This window comes from Macaca fascicularis, chromosome 4 (genome assembly GCF_037993035.2).
Source record: "Macaca fascicularis isolate 582-1 chromosome 4, T2T-MFA8v1.1".
In the NCBI taxonomy this organism is placed as follows: domain Eukaryota; kingdom Metazoa; phylum Chordata; class Mammalia; order Primates; family Cercopithecidae; genus Macaca; species Macaca fascicularis.
Window position 1 is genome coordinate 127,524,271 of NC_088378.1, and position 13,242 is coordinate 127,537,512.

General features: G+C 54.2%; 1 long non-coding RNA gene across 2 annotated transcripts in view; it reads right to left on the reverse strand.

The window, feature by feature from the left end:
* Positions 1-10,677: 10,677 nt before the first annotated feature.
* The window catches only part of LOC102139991 (uncharacterized), a 111,013-nt gene continuing 108,448 nt past the window's right edge, over positions 10,678-13,242 (reverse strand). For both annotated transcript variants that reach the window (XR_012434472.1, XR_010586399.2), the window contains exon 4: positions 10,678-12,472. This is a non-coding gene — a long non-coding RNA (uncharacterized lncRNA). The remainder of the gene's footprint in view (positions 12,473-13,242) is intronic.

Consider the following 13,242-nt stretch of genomic DNA (forward strand, 5'->3'; position numbering starts at 1 on the left):
TCAGAGCCCATGGGTGGGGGAGCAGATGCAGTAAATTTAGGCTTTGGGTGATAATGAGCTGCAGAGGTGAGTGCCTGGGAGGGCCTTGGCAACCCTCAGACTCAGTCCTCCTCCCACAACCACCCACACATCACCTAGGTGCTCACAAGGGCACACGAAGAATGTACTCACCAGCAGCAGAGACACAGGTTTACACTCTTTTAATTTTTATTTTTTAGAGACAGGGTCTCACTCTGTCACCCAGGCTGGAGTGCAGTGGCACAGTCTTAGCTCACTGTAGGCTTGACCTTCCCGACTCAAGCGATCCTCTGGCCTCAGACTCCTGAGTGGCTGAGAACACAGTCATGTGTCATCATGCCTGGCTAATTTAACAATTTTTTTTTTTTTTGGTAGAGAAAGGGGTCTTACTATGTTGCCCAGGCTGGTCTTGAACTCCTGAACTCAAGAGGTCATCCTGCCTTGCCCATCCAAATTGCTGGGATTACAGGTGTGAGCCACTGCACCTGGCATAGGTTTACATTCTTACAGGCCAATCCATATATACCCATACACCCAGGAGCCCCCAGCAGTCCATTATTACCATGATAACCTTATTCAGGAACTCATGTGTACACACCTCGCTATGCGTGCAGACATTCATGCATGCTTGCACACTCATGTGCTCACATGCATGCCACCCACTCCTGTTGGCATTTCTCCTAAGCCCCCGAGTCTATGGCAGAAGCATGTAGTCTGGGAGCTACAGGGCATTTGCACTGCATTAAAGGGCTCAGTCCCTGCCCCCTCAATGGAACTCACCACCCCAGGAGCCCCAGGAAGCCCTGCCTTTTCTCCAGGGTGAGGGCAAGGGGCAGAGACAGGGTTTATTAATAAACCTGTTCCTGACTGGAAAGGCCTATGTAGAAGCCCCAATCTCAAGCCAATCAGAGCAGAGCTTTCCAGGAATGTCACCCCGAGCAAGCCTTCCTCTGACTCCAGGATTATTTCTCACCCCTGACTTCATCCCCTTGGTGTGTGTGGCTCCTGCCAGGCTCCACTGGCTCTGCCCGGCAGGCCTGCTGTCACCTGGCAGCTGACATCTACCCTGGCCACTGCCCAGAGAAGGTCACACAGCACATGGGTGGTGGGGCCAGGATTAGAACTGCATTTGCTGTCACTCAGTCTTGCTCCACCCCACTCCTCCAAACAGAGCACAGCTGAGCCTGCTGTGTTGGGAGTGCAGCATGCCCTCTGCCTTAATACCCACCCATGGCATCATGACACTGCCCTCCCTCTGAGTGGGGAGGAAGCTGAGAGCCACTGGCCCTGAAGGCGGAGAGCCTGAGCCAGTCGGGTTTCTGGTACTTACTGGCCTTATGACCTTGCACAGGCAGGATCTGACTTGCTTGTGGTTCAGTGTCATCCTTTGTAAAATGAGGATACCACATGAAGGCAGCTGTGAGGATTAAGAATGTGTGAGGCTGGTGTCTGCTCTTAAGGATTGTACAGGATGGTAAAGTAAAAGGTGTCTATGTTCTTGCCTTTATTGCTAATTCCATTCTCACCTTCATCACCCACACCACCTAACACCTCCACTGTCACACCATCATCGCTACTTCCTCCAGCACTGACATAGCTACCATTGTCACCAGCACCACCAGACCACTCCCTCCCCTGTTGCTACTTCCATCACAACCACCGTGGTGCTATCACCCATCATCCAGTAACACTTATTCAACACCTACTATGTTCAGGTCATGTGGGTGACTCTTTGCGGGTAGTCCTGCTCCAGGTCCCCACACTGTTGGGCATGGTCTGTATCTCTCACATCCTTTAAGCCCTGCCACACATCCCATCTCCACCAGGAACCCTTCCCTAATCCACCCTGCACTACTCCAGTTACTCCCGGACACCGTGGCTCAGCTTCACCTGTACCCTCACTGGTTGCTGTGTGTGTGTGTGCCTCTGTGTACACCCATGCTACTTAAACTACTCTTCGAAGTCAGTCATCACCCAGATCTCCTACACACAGCACAGTGGCTCTGGGTTCCAATCCTGGCTCTGACATCTGACCTTGGACAAGTCACCATACCTCTTTGTGCCTCAGTCTTCTCAGCTGTAAACTGGACTGAATAATACCATGTCTTACAGAATTGTAGTGAGGATTCTCTGAGATACTGTATTTACTATAGAGCACTTAGACCAGAAGCATGCATACAGCAAGTGCTCAATAAACATTAGCTTCTGTTATTTTTATTATTATTATTATTAGTCCTTCCCACCATCCCCCACCCCCAACCAATGTCTGGCACAGGAGTTCACACTACCAATGAGAAAGAATTCACAGGAATGAAGGCACTCTGACATTCCAATAGAAATACCTTAGGAAAGAGTGGAGCTTTCAGAAAAGCGTCTTGTCCCCTTGTCTGCTCATCTGAGCTCCCTGGGTAAGAGGTGGTCTGTGGGTGGGAAGGACCATGCAGGGAATTCAGAGCCAGACAGAGCTGAGTTTGAATGGCGACTTCACCAGCTGAGTAACCGTGGGCAAGTCATTGAACCATTTTGAGCCTCAGTTTCTCATCTGTAAAGTGGATCTCTGTGCAGGGTCACTATGAGGCAGTCATCTCTGCCGGCTTCTCACGGATTCTGAATGCAAGCACCACAGATAGCTATGGTGGGACTCAGGACCGGCATACCCTTCGGGCCTCAACCTTCCCATGCACACAATGGACAATCCCAGCAGAATTTGCTTTTCAGAGCCAGTGGGGACGATGCTGAGAGATGAGAAGTGCTCAGAAAATGAAAACGCCCTGGAAAAGTTCCAGAGACAGCATGAATAATGATTAACCCAAGCCAGGCCCAGCTTGGCCCGACCTCAGAAAATCCACGAAAGCCTGAGCTGGGTTCCTGGGGCAGGGCTGAGGGCCAAGGGGAAGGACGGCCAGGGGGCCCCCCAACCACAGACTCAGGGAGGCCACTCTGTACTCAGACTCCCACGTGCATCACGGCATCTTCATTGGAACAGGGAGGGCAGCTGCGACGTGATAGGAGGGAGTGGCCTGTGAGGCCTACGAGCTTTCCTGGGGTTCTTAGTACATTGACATCCACACAGCTGCAGCCACCCAAAGATTCCCTCCACCCTCCTCCTATGGTGGCGCCCTGTCCATGAACCCCCAGGGAATAAACAGGGGTAAACAGGGGCAGCAGCCAGCCGACTGCTGTGTACTCCCGGCCCACACAATGTAAACTCTCAGGATGTATTTATGTTGTCTGGGCCTGGCCAGGGTCCTCTGCCCAGCTCAGAGGAGTCACGTGTGCAAGGCATCTGGATTCCTCTGTGTGGTGGGTGGGGGAGGGCAGGAAAGGCAGAGAGTTCATGGGGGACAGGGATCAGAGATAGCTGGAGCTGGCGGCCAAAGGAAGAAGGCAAGAGCTGTAGGAATGGCCAAAGGGAAAGAGGGAGTGAGCGCTACTGTGCAGTGCTCAGACTGTGTCCTGTTCCTAGAACTGCAGGCCCTTTAGGAGGAGTTGGGCAAGTGGCGGGCAGCTTTCAGTGGCCCTGGAGACTGGATTCACATTTCCACGCTGCCCTGATTAGGAAGCAAGGCTCATCTCTACTCTCCTACCTCCTCCAGCCTGGGCGGGACTGCCAACCTGGCCCTGGCCACCCCGACTGGGAGGGACAGGAGGAACATAACCGTGTGACGAGCATGCTGCTGGGATCCGAACACGTCTCAGGAATGACACCCAGGGAAAGCTATTTTAATCTGGAAAGTCGCCTGCTCCTCCTGTCCACCCAAAATAACTTGGCTCCTGCAGGAACCTGCAACATTGTGGCTGCCACCAGCCTAATGGAGTGCTCCAGCCCCTGCAGCCCCCGTGCCCTCACTGTGGCCAACCCCCTCCTCAGGATGGGCCTCTCCACTCAGATTTGGAGCTCTCTGATGCCAGGTCTGTGTCTTCTCCCTCAGACTGAGGGCTGCCTCAGGGCAGAGGCTGTGTCTCCCATGGATTAGGGGCTCCTGGGGTATAAAGGTTGCGTCTCCCCACTCAGACTGGGAGCTTCTCCGAACACGCAGGTCCCCGGAGTCAGCTTCCTTGGGGAATTTGGGGGTGGGGCAGTGCCAGGTGTCCTTTTCCCCACTCGCAAGCTGTGCTACAGAGGATGCCCTTGTGGATAAACTGGATCTCCCTCCCTCTGTGGCCACAAATGCTTCTGGCTGATGGGCTCATGTGGGGCCTAGGCTGAGCCTGGCACTGCCAGGCTGCCCTGCTGTTGACCACATGGCCCCCGATGGGAGGGTTCACATGTCCCAGCACCAGCCAGCCACCTGCTGCCTCCTGCCTCCCAAAATAAGAAAGGGCTGGCCTTCTCCCGTTACCGGCACACGCCCCACTGCCCTTGTCCTTGGGACAGGGCTTTCAGTTTTACCTGCTCTGCTTCTTTGTGTGGGTGTTGAGGGTGTAGCGCCCCAGCTCTGCCTATCCCTAAAGCTGGTGACTGGACAGGGCCAAACGGAGTTGCTCTGTTCCTAGGCTGGATGCAAAATGAGGAGGGGGCCCACTAACTTCAGTGTTCCTTCTAAGGAACCAGTGTCCACTGGTCCTGTGAAGAGAGGCCCTGCACCCCAAATCCTTCCCCGCTCCCAGCACCCAACACAACCTGTGGCATGGAGTAGGGACTGAGGGTGTGGCTGTTGACCCAAGTAATTAACTACTGCTTCCTGAGGACTGAGAAACTGAGGCTGAGAGTTTGAGAAGACACTCCTCCTAACACACACACACACAGACACACACACGTACACACACCTTTTCCATTCATTTTACAAATAATGATCCTTTTCTATTATTTTTATTTTTTTACTCTTTGTAGAAATGGAGTCTTGCTATGTTGCCTAGGCTGATCTCAAACTCCTGGCTTCAAGTGATCCTCCTGCCTTGGCCTCCTAAAGTGCTGGGATTACAGGCATGAGCTACTTTCCCAGGCTACAAAAACAGCCATTTTTAACTGAGCACTTACTATGTCTGAGGTACTGTACTAGTGCACCCCATCCATTACTATGTTTAAACATCACAACAGTGAAGAGAATGGGGCCCAGAGAGGTTAAGTGACTTGCCTAAGGTCACACAGCAAAGAAATAGAATTGGTATTCAGACCTAGGTTAGAATAGCATTTGTCTTTTTTTAAATGAGAAATTTTATGAGAAATTTTAAAAATTCAGACAAATGGAGAGAGCAGTACAATGAAACTACAAGTACTGATTACCAGGATAGCATAATGAACATTTTGTTTGCCAGATTTGCTTCATCTTTTCTGTGCTGAAATATTAAAAAGTAAATTATAGACATATAGCATGTCACCTTTACTCATTTAAGTATGCATCTCTAAAAAATAAACCAAATTTTCTGTATAAACCAGCATGCCATTCTCACACTGAACAAAACTATTTGTAATATCTAATAGTCAGCTCAGGTTCAATTCCCCCAATCGGTCCCCCAGATTTTTATCACTCTACCACACTACCATTGAGGAGTGGGCAGATGGTGTTTGGGGAGGTCTCTGCCAGTCTCTGTGCCTCAGTTTCTTGTGGGGACACAACTCTTCCCTCCTCCTCTTTTCCTTGCTGGGGTCAAGGTTACTAGACAGGAGAGTAACGGGGACCCGAGGGACCCTGTGGGGTACTAGAAGCTGTGGGGGAGGCTCAGGGGAGCCCCTTATCTCCTGGGGTGGGGACCATGGAGTAAGGTGGATGTCCTGATGGGCCAGAAAGGGGCCATGTCCTGGTGGAAGGAACCTCAGCAGGGCTCTCATGCCTGGCCTTCCTGTCAAGGTACCGCTGTCTCAACCCGGTGAGGCCTTGAGCCCGGGAGCCCTTACCTCACAGGAGACCCTCTCCAGCATGGGCCCACAGACCAAACAGCCCACCAGCCTGCCTCAGCCACAACAGGAGCTGAGGAAGGTCAGCTTATCAGGCCTCCCCTACTCCCTCACCCCACGGGCCTGCTCTTCAGCCATTATCAGTGTCTGGGGCAAGGGAAGGGGTTGACGGGACAGGGCAAGGCCATTCCCAGGGGTCACTCCTAAATGGAGAGAAATGCTATTTGGTAGGATGCTGGGAGAGTCTGGGGCCCCACAGGTGACAACAAAGGGTCGGCAGTGGCCAATTAGATCAGGGGTCTCTAGGCTCGCTTCCTGTCCCATGCCTGTTCTGTCCTCAGTTCACGGGGTGAGTGAAAGGACTCTGACCTAAGACAGGAGGTGGCTCAGGTGACCTCTTGGTCATCACTCCCTGAGTGGGGTTTGAGATGTTGAAGGTTAAGTCAGACCAGCCCTGAAGGGGCAGGACTGGGTCTCCCCTCAGTCTTGGGCCCCATGAGAACGGGGCTGTGTCTCCCTCAGACTGAGGCTCCCTGAGGATGGAGCTCTGTCTCCCATTGGACTGGGGATCTGTGAGGATGGGTCACATTCATCTTCCCTCATCATCATTACCCCTAGGGGCCCATTCTGCCCTGATGGGCTGAGTGGGGAGCCCCAGCTGAGGATCCCTAGTTCTTCATTGCTCCAGAACCCAGGGCAGGGCTGAGAAGAGAAAGAGTTGGCTCCACCTTATTGAGTGGGGAGAGGAAATGGGACAGTCCGGTGAGAGCCCACTGCTGGATGGGTTATAGAACCTGCCCCCTCTAAAGGATTTGGGCATGGAGGCAGAAGATGGAAAAGACAGCTTCCTCCTGGGCTCCCCTTCTTTCTCTAGAGCACCTCATCATCTACGCTTCTTGTAAGACGGTCCTAGACACTCCTAGGCTCAGGAGCTAGGAGGTGGCTCCCAGGGGGCCCTCAATGGGTTCTTGAGCAAGCTCCTTCCCCTGCCCCCTGGTGCCCAGCCTTGGACTTGCTGGGCAGAAGGGAAAGAGAGGGCTTAGCCCTGAGTGGGGGCTGAGGGGAGCAGGAAGGACATGCTCCAGGGAAAACATGGACCAAGGCTGCCAGATAAGCATGGGAGGCGGAGAGGTGGCAGGATCGGAAAAGGATCTTCAGGGGCTCCCCCAGGCCCAAAGCTCCAAAGTCACTGACCACTGCCCTAAACTGGATGCTAACAGGGTCTCCTTTGAGAAGTCTGCCTGATTGAGGAACTCACTCCCTTTCTTCTCCCAGGTGCCCTGTGTGTCTGTGCATCCCCTACCAGGCATCAGCCTCTCTCCCAAGAGCTCAAACACCATGCATAAGTCCTCTTGGTCCTCCCAAAGCACCTGTCAGTGGGTCTTGCACACAGCAGGCACTTAATAGAGACAGTTGACTGGAAGCTCCAAACAGAACCCTCTGATTGCAGCCCTAGTCTATCCTGAGCCAAGTGCTCAGGGAAATTACCCTTTATCAGCACGTCTCTCCTCAGGAGTACCCCCAACCTGCCCTATGCACTTCTGCTCAGCAGACCCTATCACCCTCTTCTCTTGGGTGGCCGTTCTGTGAGAGAGGAGTACAGCTGGAAAGCCTAGGGGCTGAGAGCAAACGGAGCCTCAGCCTCAGAAGGGAGACATGGCCCATCCTCAGGGCTCTCCAGTCTGAGGGAAGACGTGGCCCTGTCGTCAGGGAGCCCCAGTCTGAGGGGAGACGTAGCCCTGTCGTCAGGGAGCCCCAGTCTGAGGGGAGACGTAGCCCCGTCCTCAGGGAGCCCCAATCTGAGGGGAGACGCAGCCCCGTCCTCAGGGAGCCCCAGTCTGAGGGAGACACGGCCCTGTCCTCAGGGAGCCCCAGTCTGAGGGGGAGACACAGCCCCGTCCTCAGGGAGCCCCAGTCTGAGGGGGAGACACAGCCCCGTCTTCAGGGAGCCCCAGTCTGAGGGGGAGACACAGCCCCGTCTTCAGGGAGCCCCAGTCTGAGGGGGAGACACAGCCCCATCCTCAGGGAGCCCCAGTCTGAGGGGGAGACACAGCCCCGTCCTCAGGGAGCCCCAGTCTGAGGGGGAGACACAGCCCCGTCCTCAGGGAGCCCCAGTCTGAGGGGGAGACACAGCCCCGTCCTCAGGGAGCCCCAGTCTGAGGGGGAGACACAGCCCCGTCTTTAGGGAGCCCCAGTCTGAGGGGGAGACACAGCCCCATCCTCAGGGAGCCCCAGTCTGAGGGGGAGACACAGCCCTGTTCTCAGGGAGCCCCAGTCTGAGGGGGAGACACAGCCCCGTCTTCAGGGAGCCTCAGTCTGAGGGGGAGACACAGCCCTGTCCTCAGGGAGCCCCAGTCTGAGGGGAGACACAGCCCTGTCCTCAGGGAGCCCCAGTCTGAGGGGGAGACACAGCCCCGTCCTGAGCATGCTCACAGTCAGTAAGGGAGAGCTATCCCTCCGCCTGCACTCACTGTCAAAGCAACATGGAGAATGGTGAGAGGAGAAAGGTTAATGGCTGAGGGCTTCCACATCAGCCCTCTCTAAGTTCCTGACACATTTCTGCCCTGTCAGGGTCAGGGTGAGGTGAGTCCCTGCTCAGACTTGTATAGGCTTATTTTCACCACTCAGAGCTATTATCAGGAAAGCCTGGGGTTTCTTTCACCTCTTAGAAGATTTTTTGTGGACGAACTGAACCCCATGCCTGGCACAACTAGGTGTGTCACTGGCAGCCAATCGACTATTCCGTCTTCTTTCAGCTGAGCTTACCACAGCCATGTGCCTTGATGCATCCCTGTTTTATAGATGAGGAAACTGAGACTCAGAAACTCGAGTGGATGCCCAAATGCCACAGCTACAAAATGACAGAGGCTTATTTCCGCTTGACTTTAAATTGTGCTTTCTTTCAGGCCTGAGCTCAGGAGGGGATGGCCGCTCTGTTTTCATGGGGATGGAGCCCCATCTGGCCCCCCACGGCTTGGCTTATACAGGGCTCATGAGTGAAGGTCCAATGGGGAGTATGCGGATTTGCTGTGGCGCTTCTGTAGGTCTAAGTCTCAGGGTGTTTGGGGAAATGCCTTGTGGATACTTGGGGAGACCTCAGGGAGGAGTGTGGGGCAGGGTAGAGGTGAGGGAGAGAGGGAACTTTACTGGTCACCATTGTGCAGTGGGTGGGGACTCCTGGAGCAATGAAAGAAACTATCTCAGCAAATAACAACAGGCTTTGTGACCAGGCAGGCTCTGCAAATGCTGATAGGCCCTGCAAACACTGACAGACTCTGTACGTGTTGACAGGTCCCACAATGGCAATAGAGGTGAGGGGAAAACACTGGTGCAGAGGCGCTAAGGGAATTTTCCACTCACCTTCGAAGTCAGGGCAGGTGCTTGGTTCCCATCAGTGGCTCTGCCTTCGTGAGAGAGTCCCGGAGGCAGGCAGCCTAGCCCTCTTCCTTCCTCTTGCAGCTCTCTCCAGTGCCTTCTCTGTCTGGTGCCCTCCCCCTTAGCAGGCCACAGAGGTGTCAGGACAGAAGACTATGACAGGGGAGTCCACAGAGAATCCCATGGGGAGCAAGCATGGGGCAGGGGCAGGTGAGGACCCCCTAGGAGGTGGGAGTCTGGCCATCTGGGGAGTGGGGCAGTTCTGGTTGCAGGTGGCCATGAGGCAGGCTGGAAGCTCCGCCTACCCCAGCCCATGGGCCTTTCTGAGCTCCAGAAAGTCTCAGCGCTTGTTTCTCAGCCTTGGGAGTAGAGGAGGGAGTGGTGGGAGCAGCAAACTTTTCCGAATGGAAAATGATGAAATCTTCCTGGAAAGCTGACTTTCCCAAGCTCTGGTGGATACAGCTGACGAGGAGAAACCTGAGCCCTGTGGGCAGGCAGGGGGTCCAGTGGCAGGGGATCGGAGGCGCCTGTCTATGACACAGTCCTGGGAAGCCACCCCAGAGCCGTGGAGGGCGTGCTGCCCATGTCCAGCCCTGGTGGGGCGGGGAAGTGGGCAGTTACGCTTCAGCCGGTGGCCCCATACAGTCTACGCTAAGCTCTGTAGTGAGAATGGAAACAAAGTCAGTTTCTCTTCTGCCTCAGCTCCCATATCCCTCTGGGTGAAGGCAAAGTCCTAAGTATGGCCTGCAAGGCCCCAGTGATCCCACCCTACCACCACTCTAGCCTCGCTTACTCTGCTCCAGCCTCCTGTTCCTCAGAGGCACGGGGCACACTCCTGCCTCAGGGCCTTTGCACTACCTGTTCCCTCTGCCTGGATGCTTTTCATTCAGATAGCCATACGGTCACCCCTCACTTCCTTGAGGTCTTTGTTTGAATATCACCTTCTCAGTGAGGTCTTTCCTCACCACCCTATTGAATACTCTGCCTGCCTCCCCCATCCCACCCCAGGGCCCCTCTTCTGTATTACCCTGCTTAATTTTTCTCCAAATCCCTAATGTATTTGCAGTGGGTTGAATGGTGGTCCCTCAAAATGTCCATGTTCTAACCCCTAGAACCTGTGCATACGGCCATAGCGAGTTGAATAGCGTCTCCCTCCAAGCTTCACGTCCACCAGGAACCTCAGAATGTGACCTTATTTGGAAATAGTGTCTTTGCGGATATAATAAAGTATCTCAAGATGAGGCTCTCTTGATTTGGAGTGGGCCCTAAGTCCTTATGAGAAGAGGAAACACAGAGAGACAGAGGGAAGAAGCTCGCCTGAAGATGGAGGCAGAGATAGCAGTGAGGCTCAGACGTCTGCCCTCCAGAACTGTGAGAGAACACATTTCTGTTGGGTTGAAGCCACCAAGTGGGTGATTTGTTATGGCAGCCACAGGACTCTGTAATTTACTCATTTATTTTGTTTATTGTCTACAAACACACTCCCTCCCACCCTCTCAAGAATCTCAGCTCCAAGAGCATAGGGCTGTTTTTTTCTTTTGCTCACTTGATATATCCTCTGTGACGAGCACAGTGCCTGTTCTCTTATGGGTGCTGAATAAATATTTGTCAAGTGGCTGAGTGAATACATTAGATGAAAGCAGACAGGAGGGGTGGTCCTCAGGGGACCGACTTGGCTGTCCAACATCTGGTTCTGCTGAATGCAGCTCCGTGTGGTGGTAACTGGGCACCTGTGCAGGAGACCACCTGGAAGAGGAGAGGGAGACCTGGGGTCCCTTAGGACCAGCCTCCCCAGGACAGGTGGCCTCAGTTAATCTGTCACAGCCTTACCTGTGGATAGGTGAACACGGAGAGCTAAGTGGAGCCTGCCTTGTGTCCACATTCAGGCTCTGCTCAAGCCTTTGTGGGATGGGCCTCTGCATGGAAGGGGCACCCTCTCCCCACATCCCATAGCCAAAGCCCATCCCTAGATCAAATTCAGATGCTTCAACAGTTGGTATGAAGAGGGACCTAATTCCTCCCCACCTCCCTGTGCAGCTCCAATCCCAGCCGTTCCCACCCCCAGGCCAGGCCTCCAGGGTCAATGTGAGCAGAGGGACTCAGGAAGGTCATGGTTTGGGGGTTGAGGGCAGAGCGCCCCAGGGGCAGGAACGGGGACTTCATCCATCTTTAAGTTTCCAAGTCTCGGTCAGGCAATCTGGCTCTGTCCTGACTCTGCTGGTCCACAGTGGGTGAGAGATGTCCACAGAGTCTTTGCTACTCCTATTGCCAAGAGTTGGTTTGTATTTTCCCTCTCCTTGCATCTGGCTTGGCCTTATGACTTGCTTGGACTGAAAAAATGCAATGATGCTGTGCCAGTTCCAGGCTCCGCCCTAGAGAGGCCTGACTGCCTTCCCTCCCTGTCTCCTCTTCCCCCAAGTCAGGAACCATGCTGCAGAGAAGTCCAGGCTATTCTGCTGAAGAGAGAGACTCTGGAAGATCAGGCACTAAGAGGAGGTGCACGGAGGCCAGTTGACAGCATGAAGGCCTCAGAGTTGCCAGTGAGGCCACCTTGGACCTTCCAGCTGAATGCCACTGATTAAGTGGCCTAATCCCAGCTTAGATTTGCAGAACAGCCAGGACAACCACCAGAATTGTGAGAAATTAAACCATTATTGTTTTAAAGCACTACGTTTAGGAATGGTTTGTTTTGCAGCCATAGAAAACTTGGAGGGCTATGTCTCAGAGGCCTTGTGACGCCAACACTGTGGGATGTCTGAGAGCTTACCTAGAAGCTGGTTGTCCAGCAGGTGTGGAGCAACACACATCTCAGACACTGTAGGCACAAGGTCTTGAGCTGCAGAGATTCACTGATTCTAGAATTTTGACACCCAGGGAGACCATGCCCTGCCCCTTCTCAGCTGCTCTCCCCATCACCTCCCATCAGAAAGTTTTCCTCCAAACTTTCCAGCCTCCAACGAGCTTCCACTCTGGCTCAGGCATCTAGAGCCTGGGCAGAGGGTAGGGGCAGAAGCAGCAAGCTTTGTCTGGGGCAGCTGGCAGTCTCCTCTCTCTCCATGTGCCCCCCATCAAGGTCAGCTGGGTGAAGAGGCTGCTGGTGAAACATCCTGTTCCAGATGCTGCCCAGAGATGTCAGGAGATGTCATGACCATGCAGGGCAGCCAGGCCTGGGCTGCGGGAGCCATAACAAGGGCGGCAGATGCTCGTGTCCTGCTCTGGAATGGTCTGGTGTTCAGCCTTCTGCAGGGGACAGAGAAGGCTATGAGGTATCAATACTGGAGAGAATAATGCTGATTCAAGCTCCATTGCAGAGGACAATGGCCTTTCCCAAGTTTGCTGGTTTGGTGTTCCTGTGGCCTGGGCTATCTTGAAGGGCTGGGGAGGCTGGACAGCGTAGGCTTGAGCCTGACCTCTTGATACCATGTTCACCCTGCTGTTCTGGCAACTGGCCTGGGGGTTGTGCAGGGAAGGGCCTTCTCACTGTGACCCATGTCCTCAGGGCAGAGTCTGGGCTGTGAAAGACATGACCCTGGAGGTCCCTTTTCCAAATCTCAGTTGCAGGGTTTCCCAAGAACAACAATGCCCAGCCGGCCCACGGGTGGTTACACAAGCCCATGTGTGTGGGTTACCTTTGCCCTCTGGGGACTAAGTCTCCTTGGCTCCTTCTGGGGGCTTCTGGGCCTTGGGCCACTGCTGTGAATGTTGGCAACAGCTCTGACCTCCCTTGCAAGTGATCCTCCTGCCACTCCCTTCCCCACCCAGGAGCCCACCAGGGTCATCATGGCTGTGGGGAAGCCAGGTATGGGCAGCTATGCTCCCAAGAGGTGTCTTGCACATGTCTCTGTCTCCAGGGCAGGGGTGTCCTGGATGAAAATCTCCCTTCCCTAATGCAGAGGGGAGAGTGTTTCATAGGTCACCATCTGCCCCTCAGGGCAACCCGCTGGCTGGCCCCACCTGCCTGGAGCCAAATCCCCAAGTTCCAGCTCAATGAGGAATTCTCCACACAACCT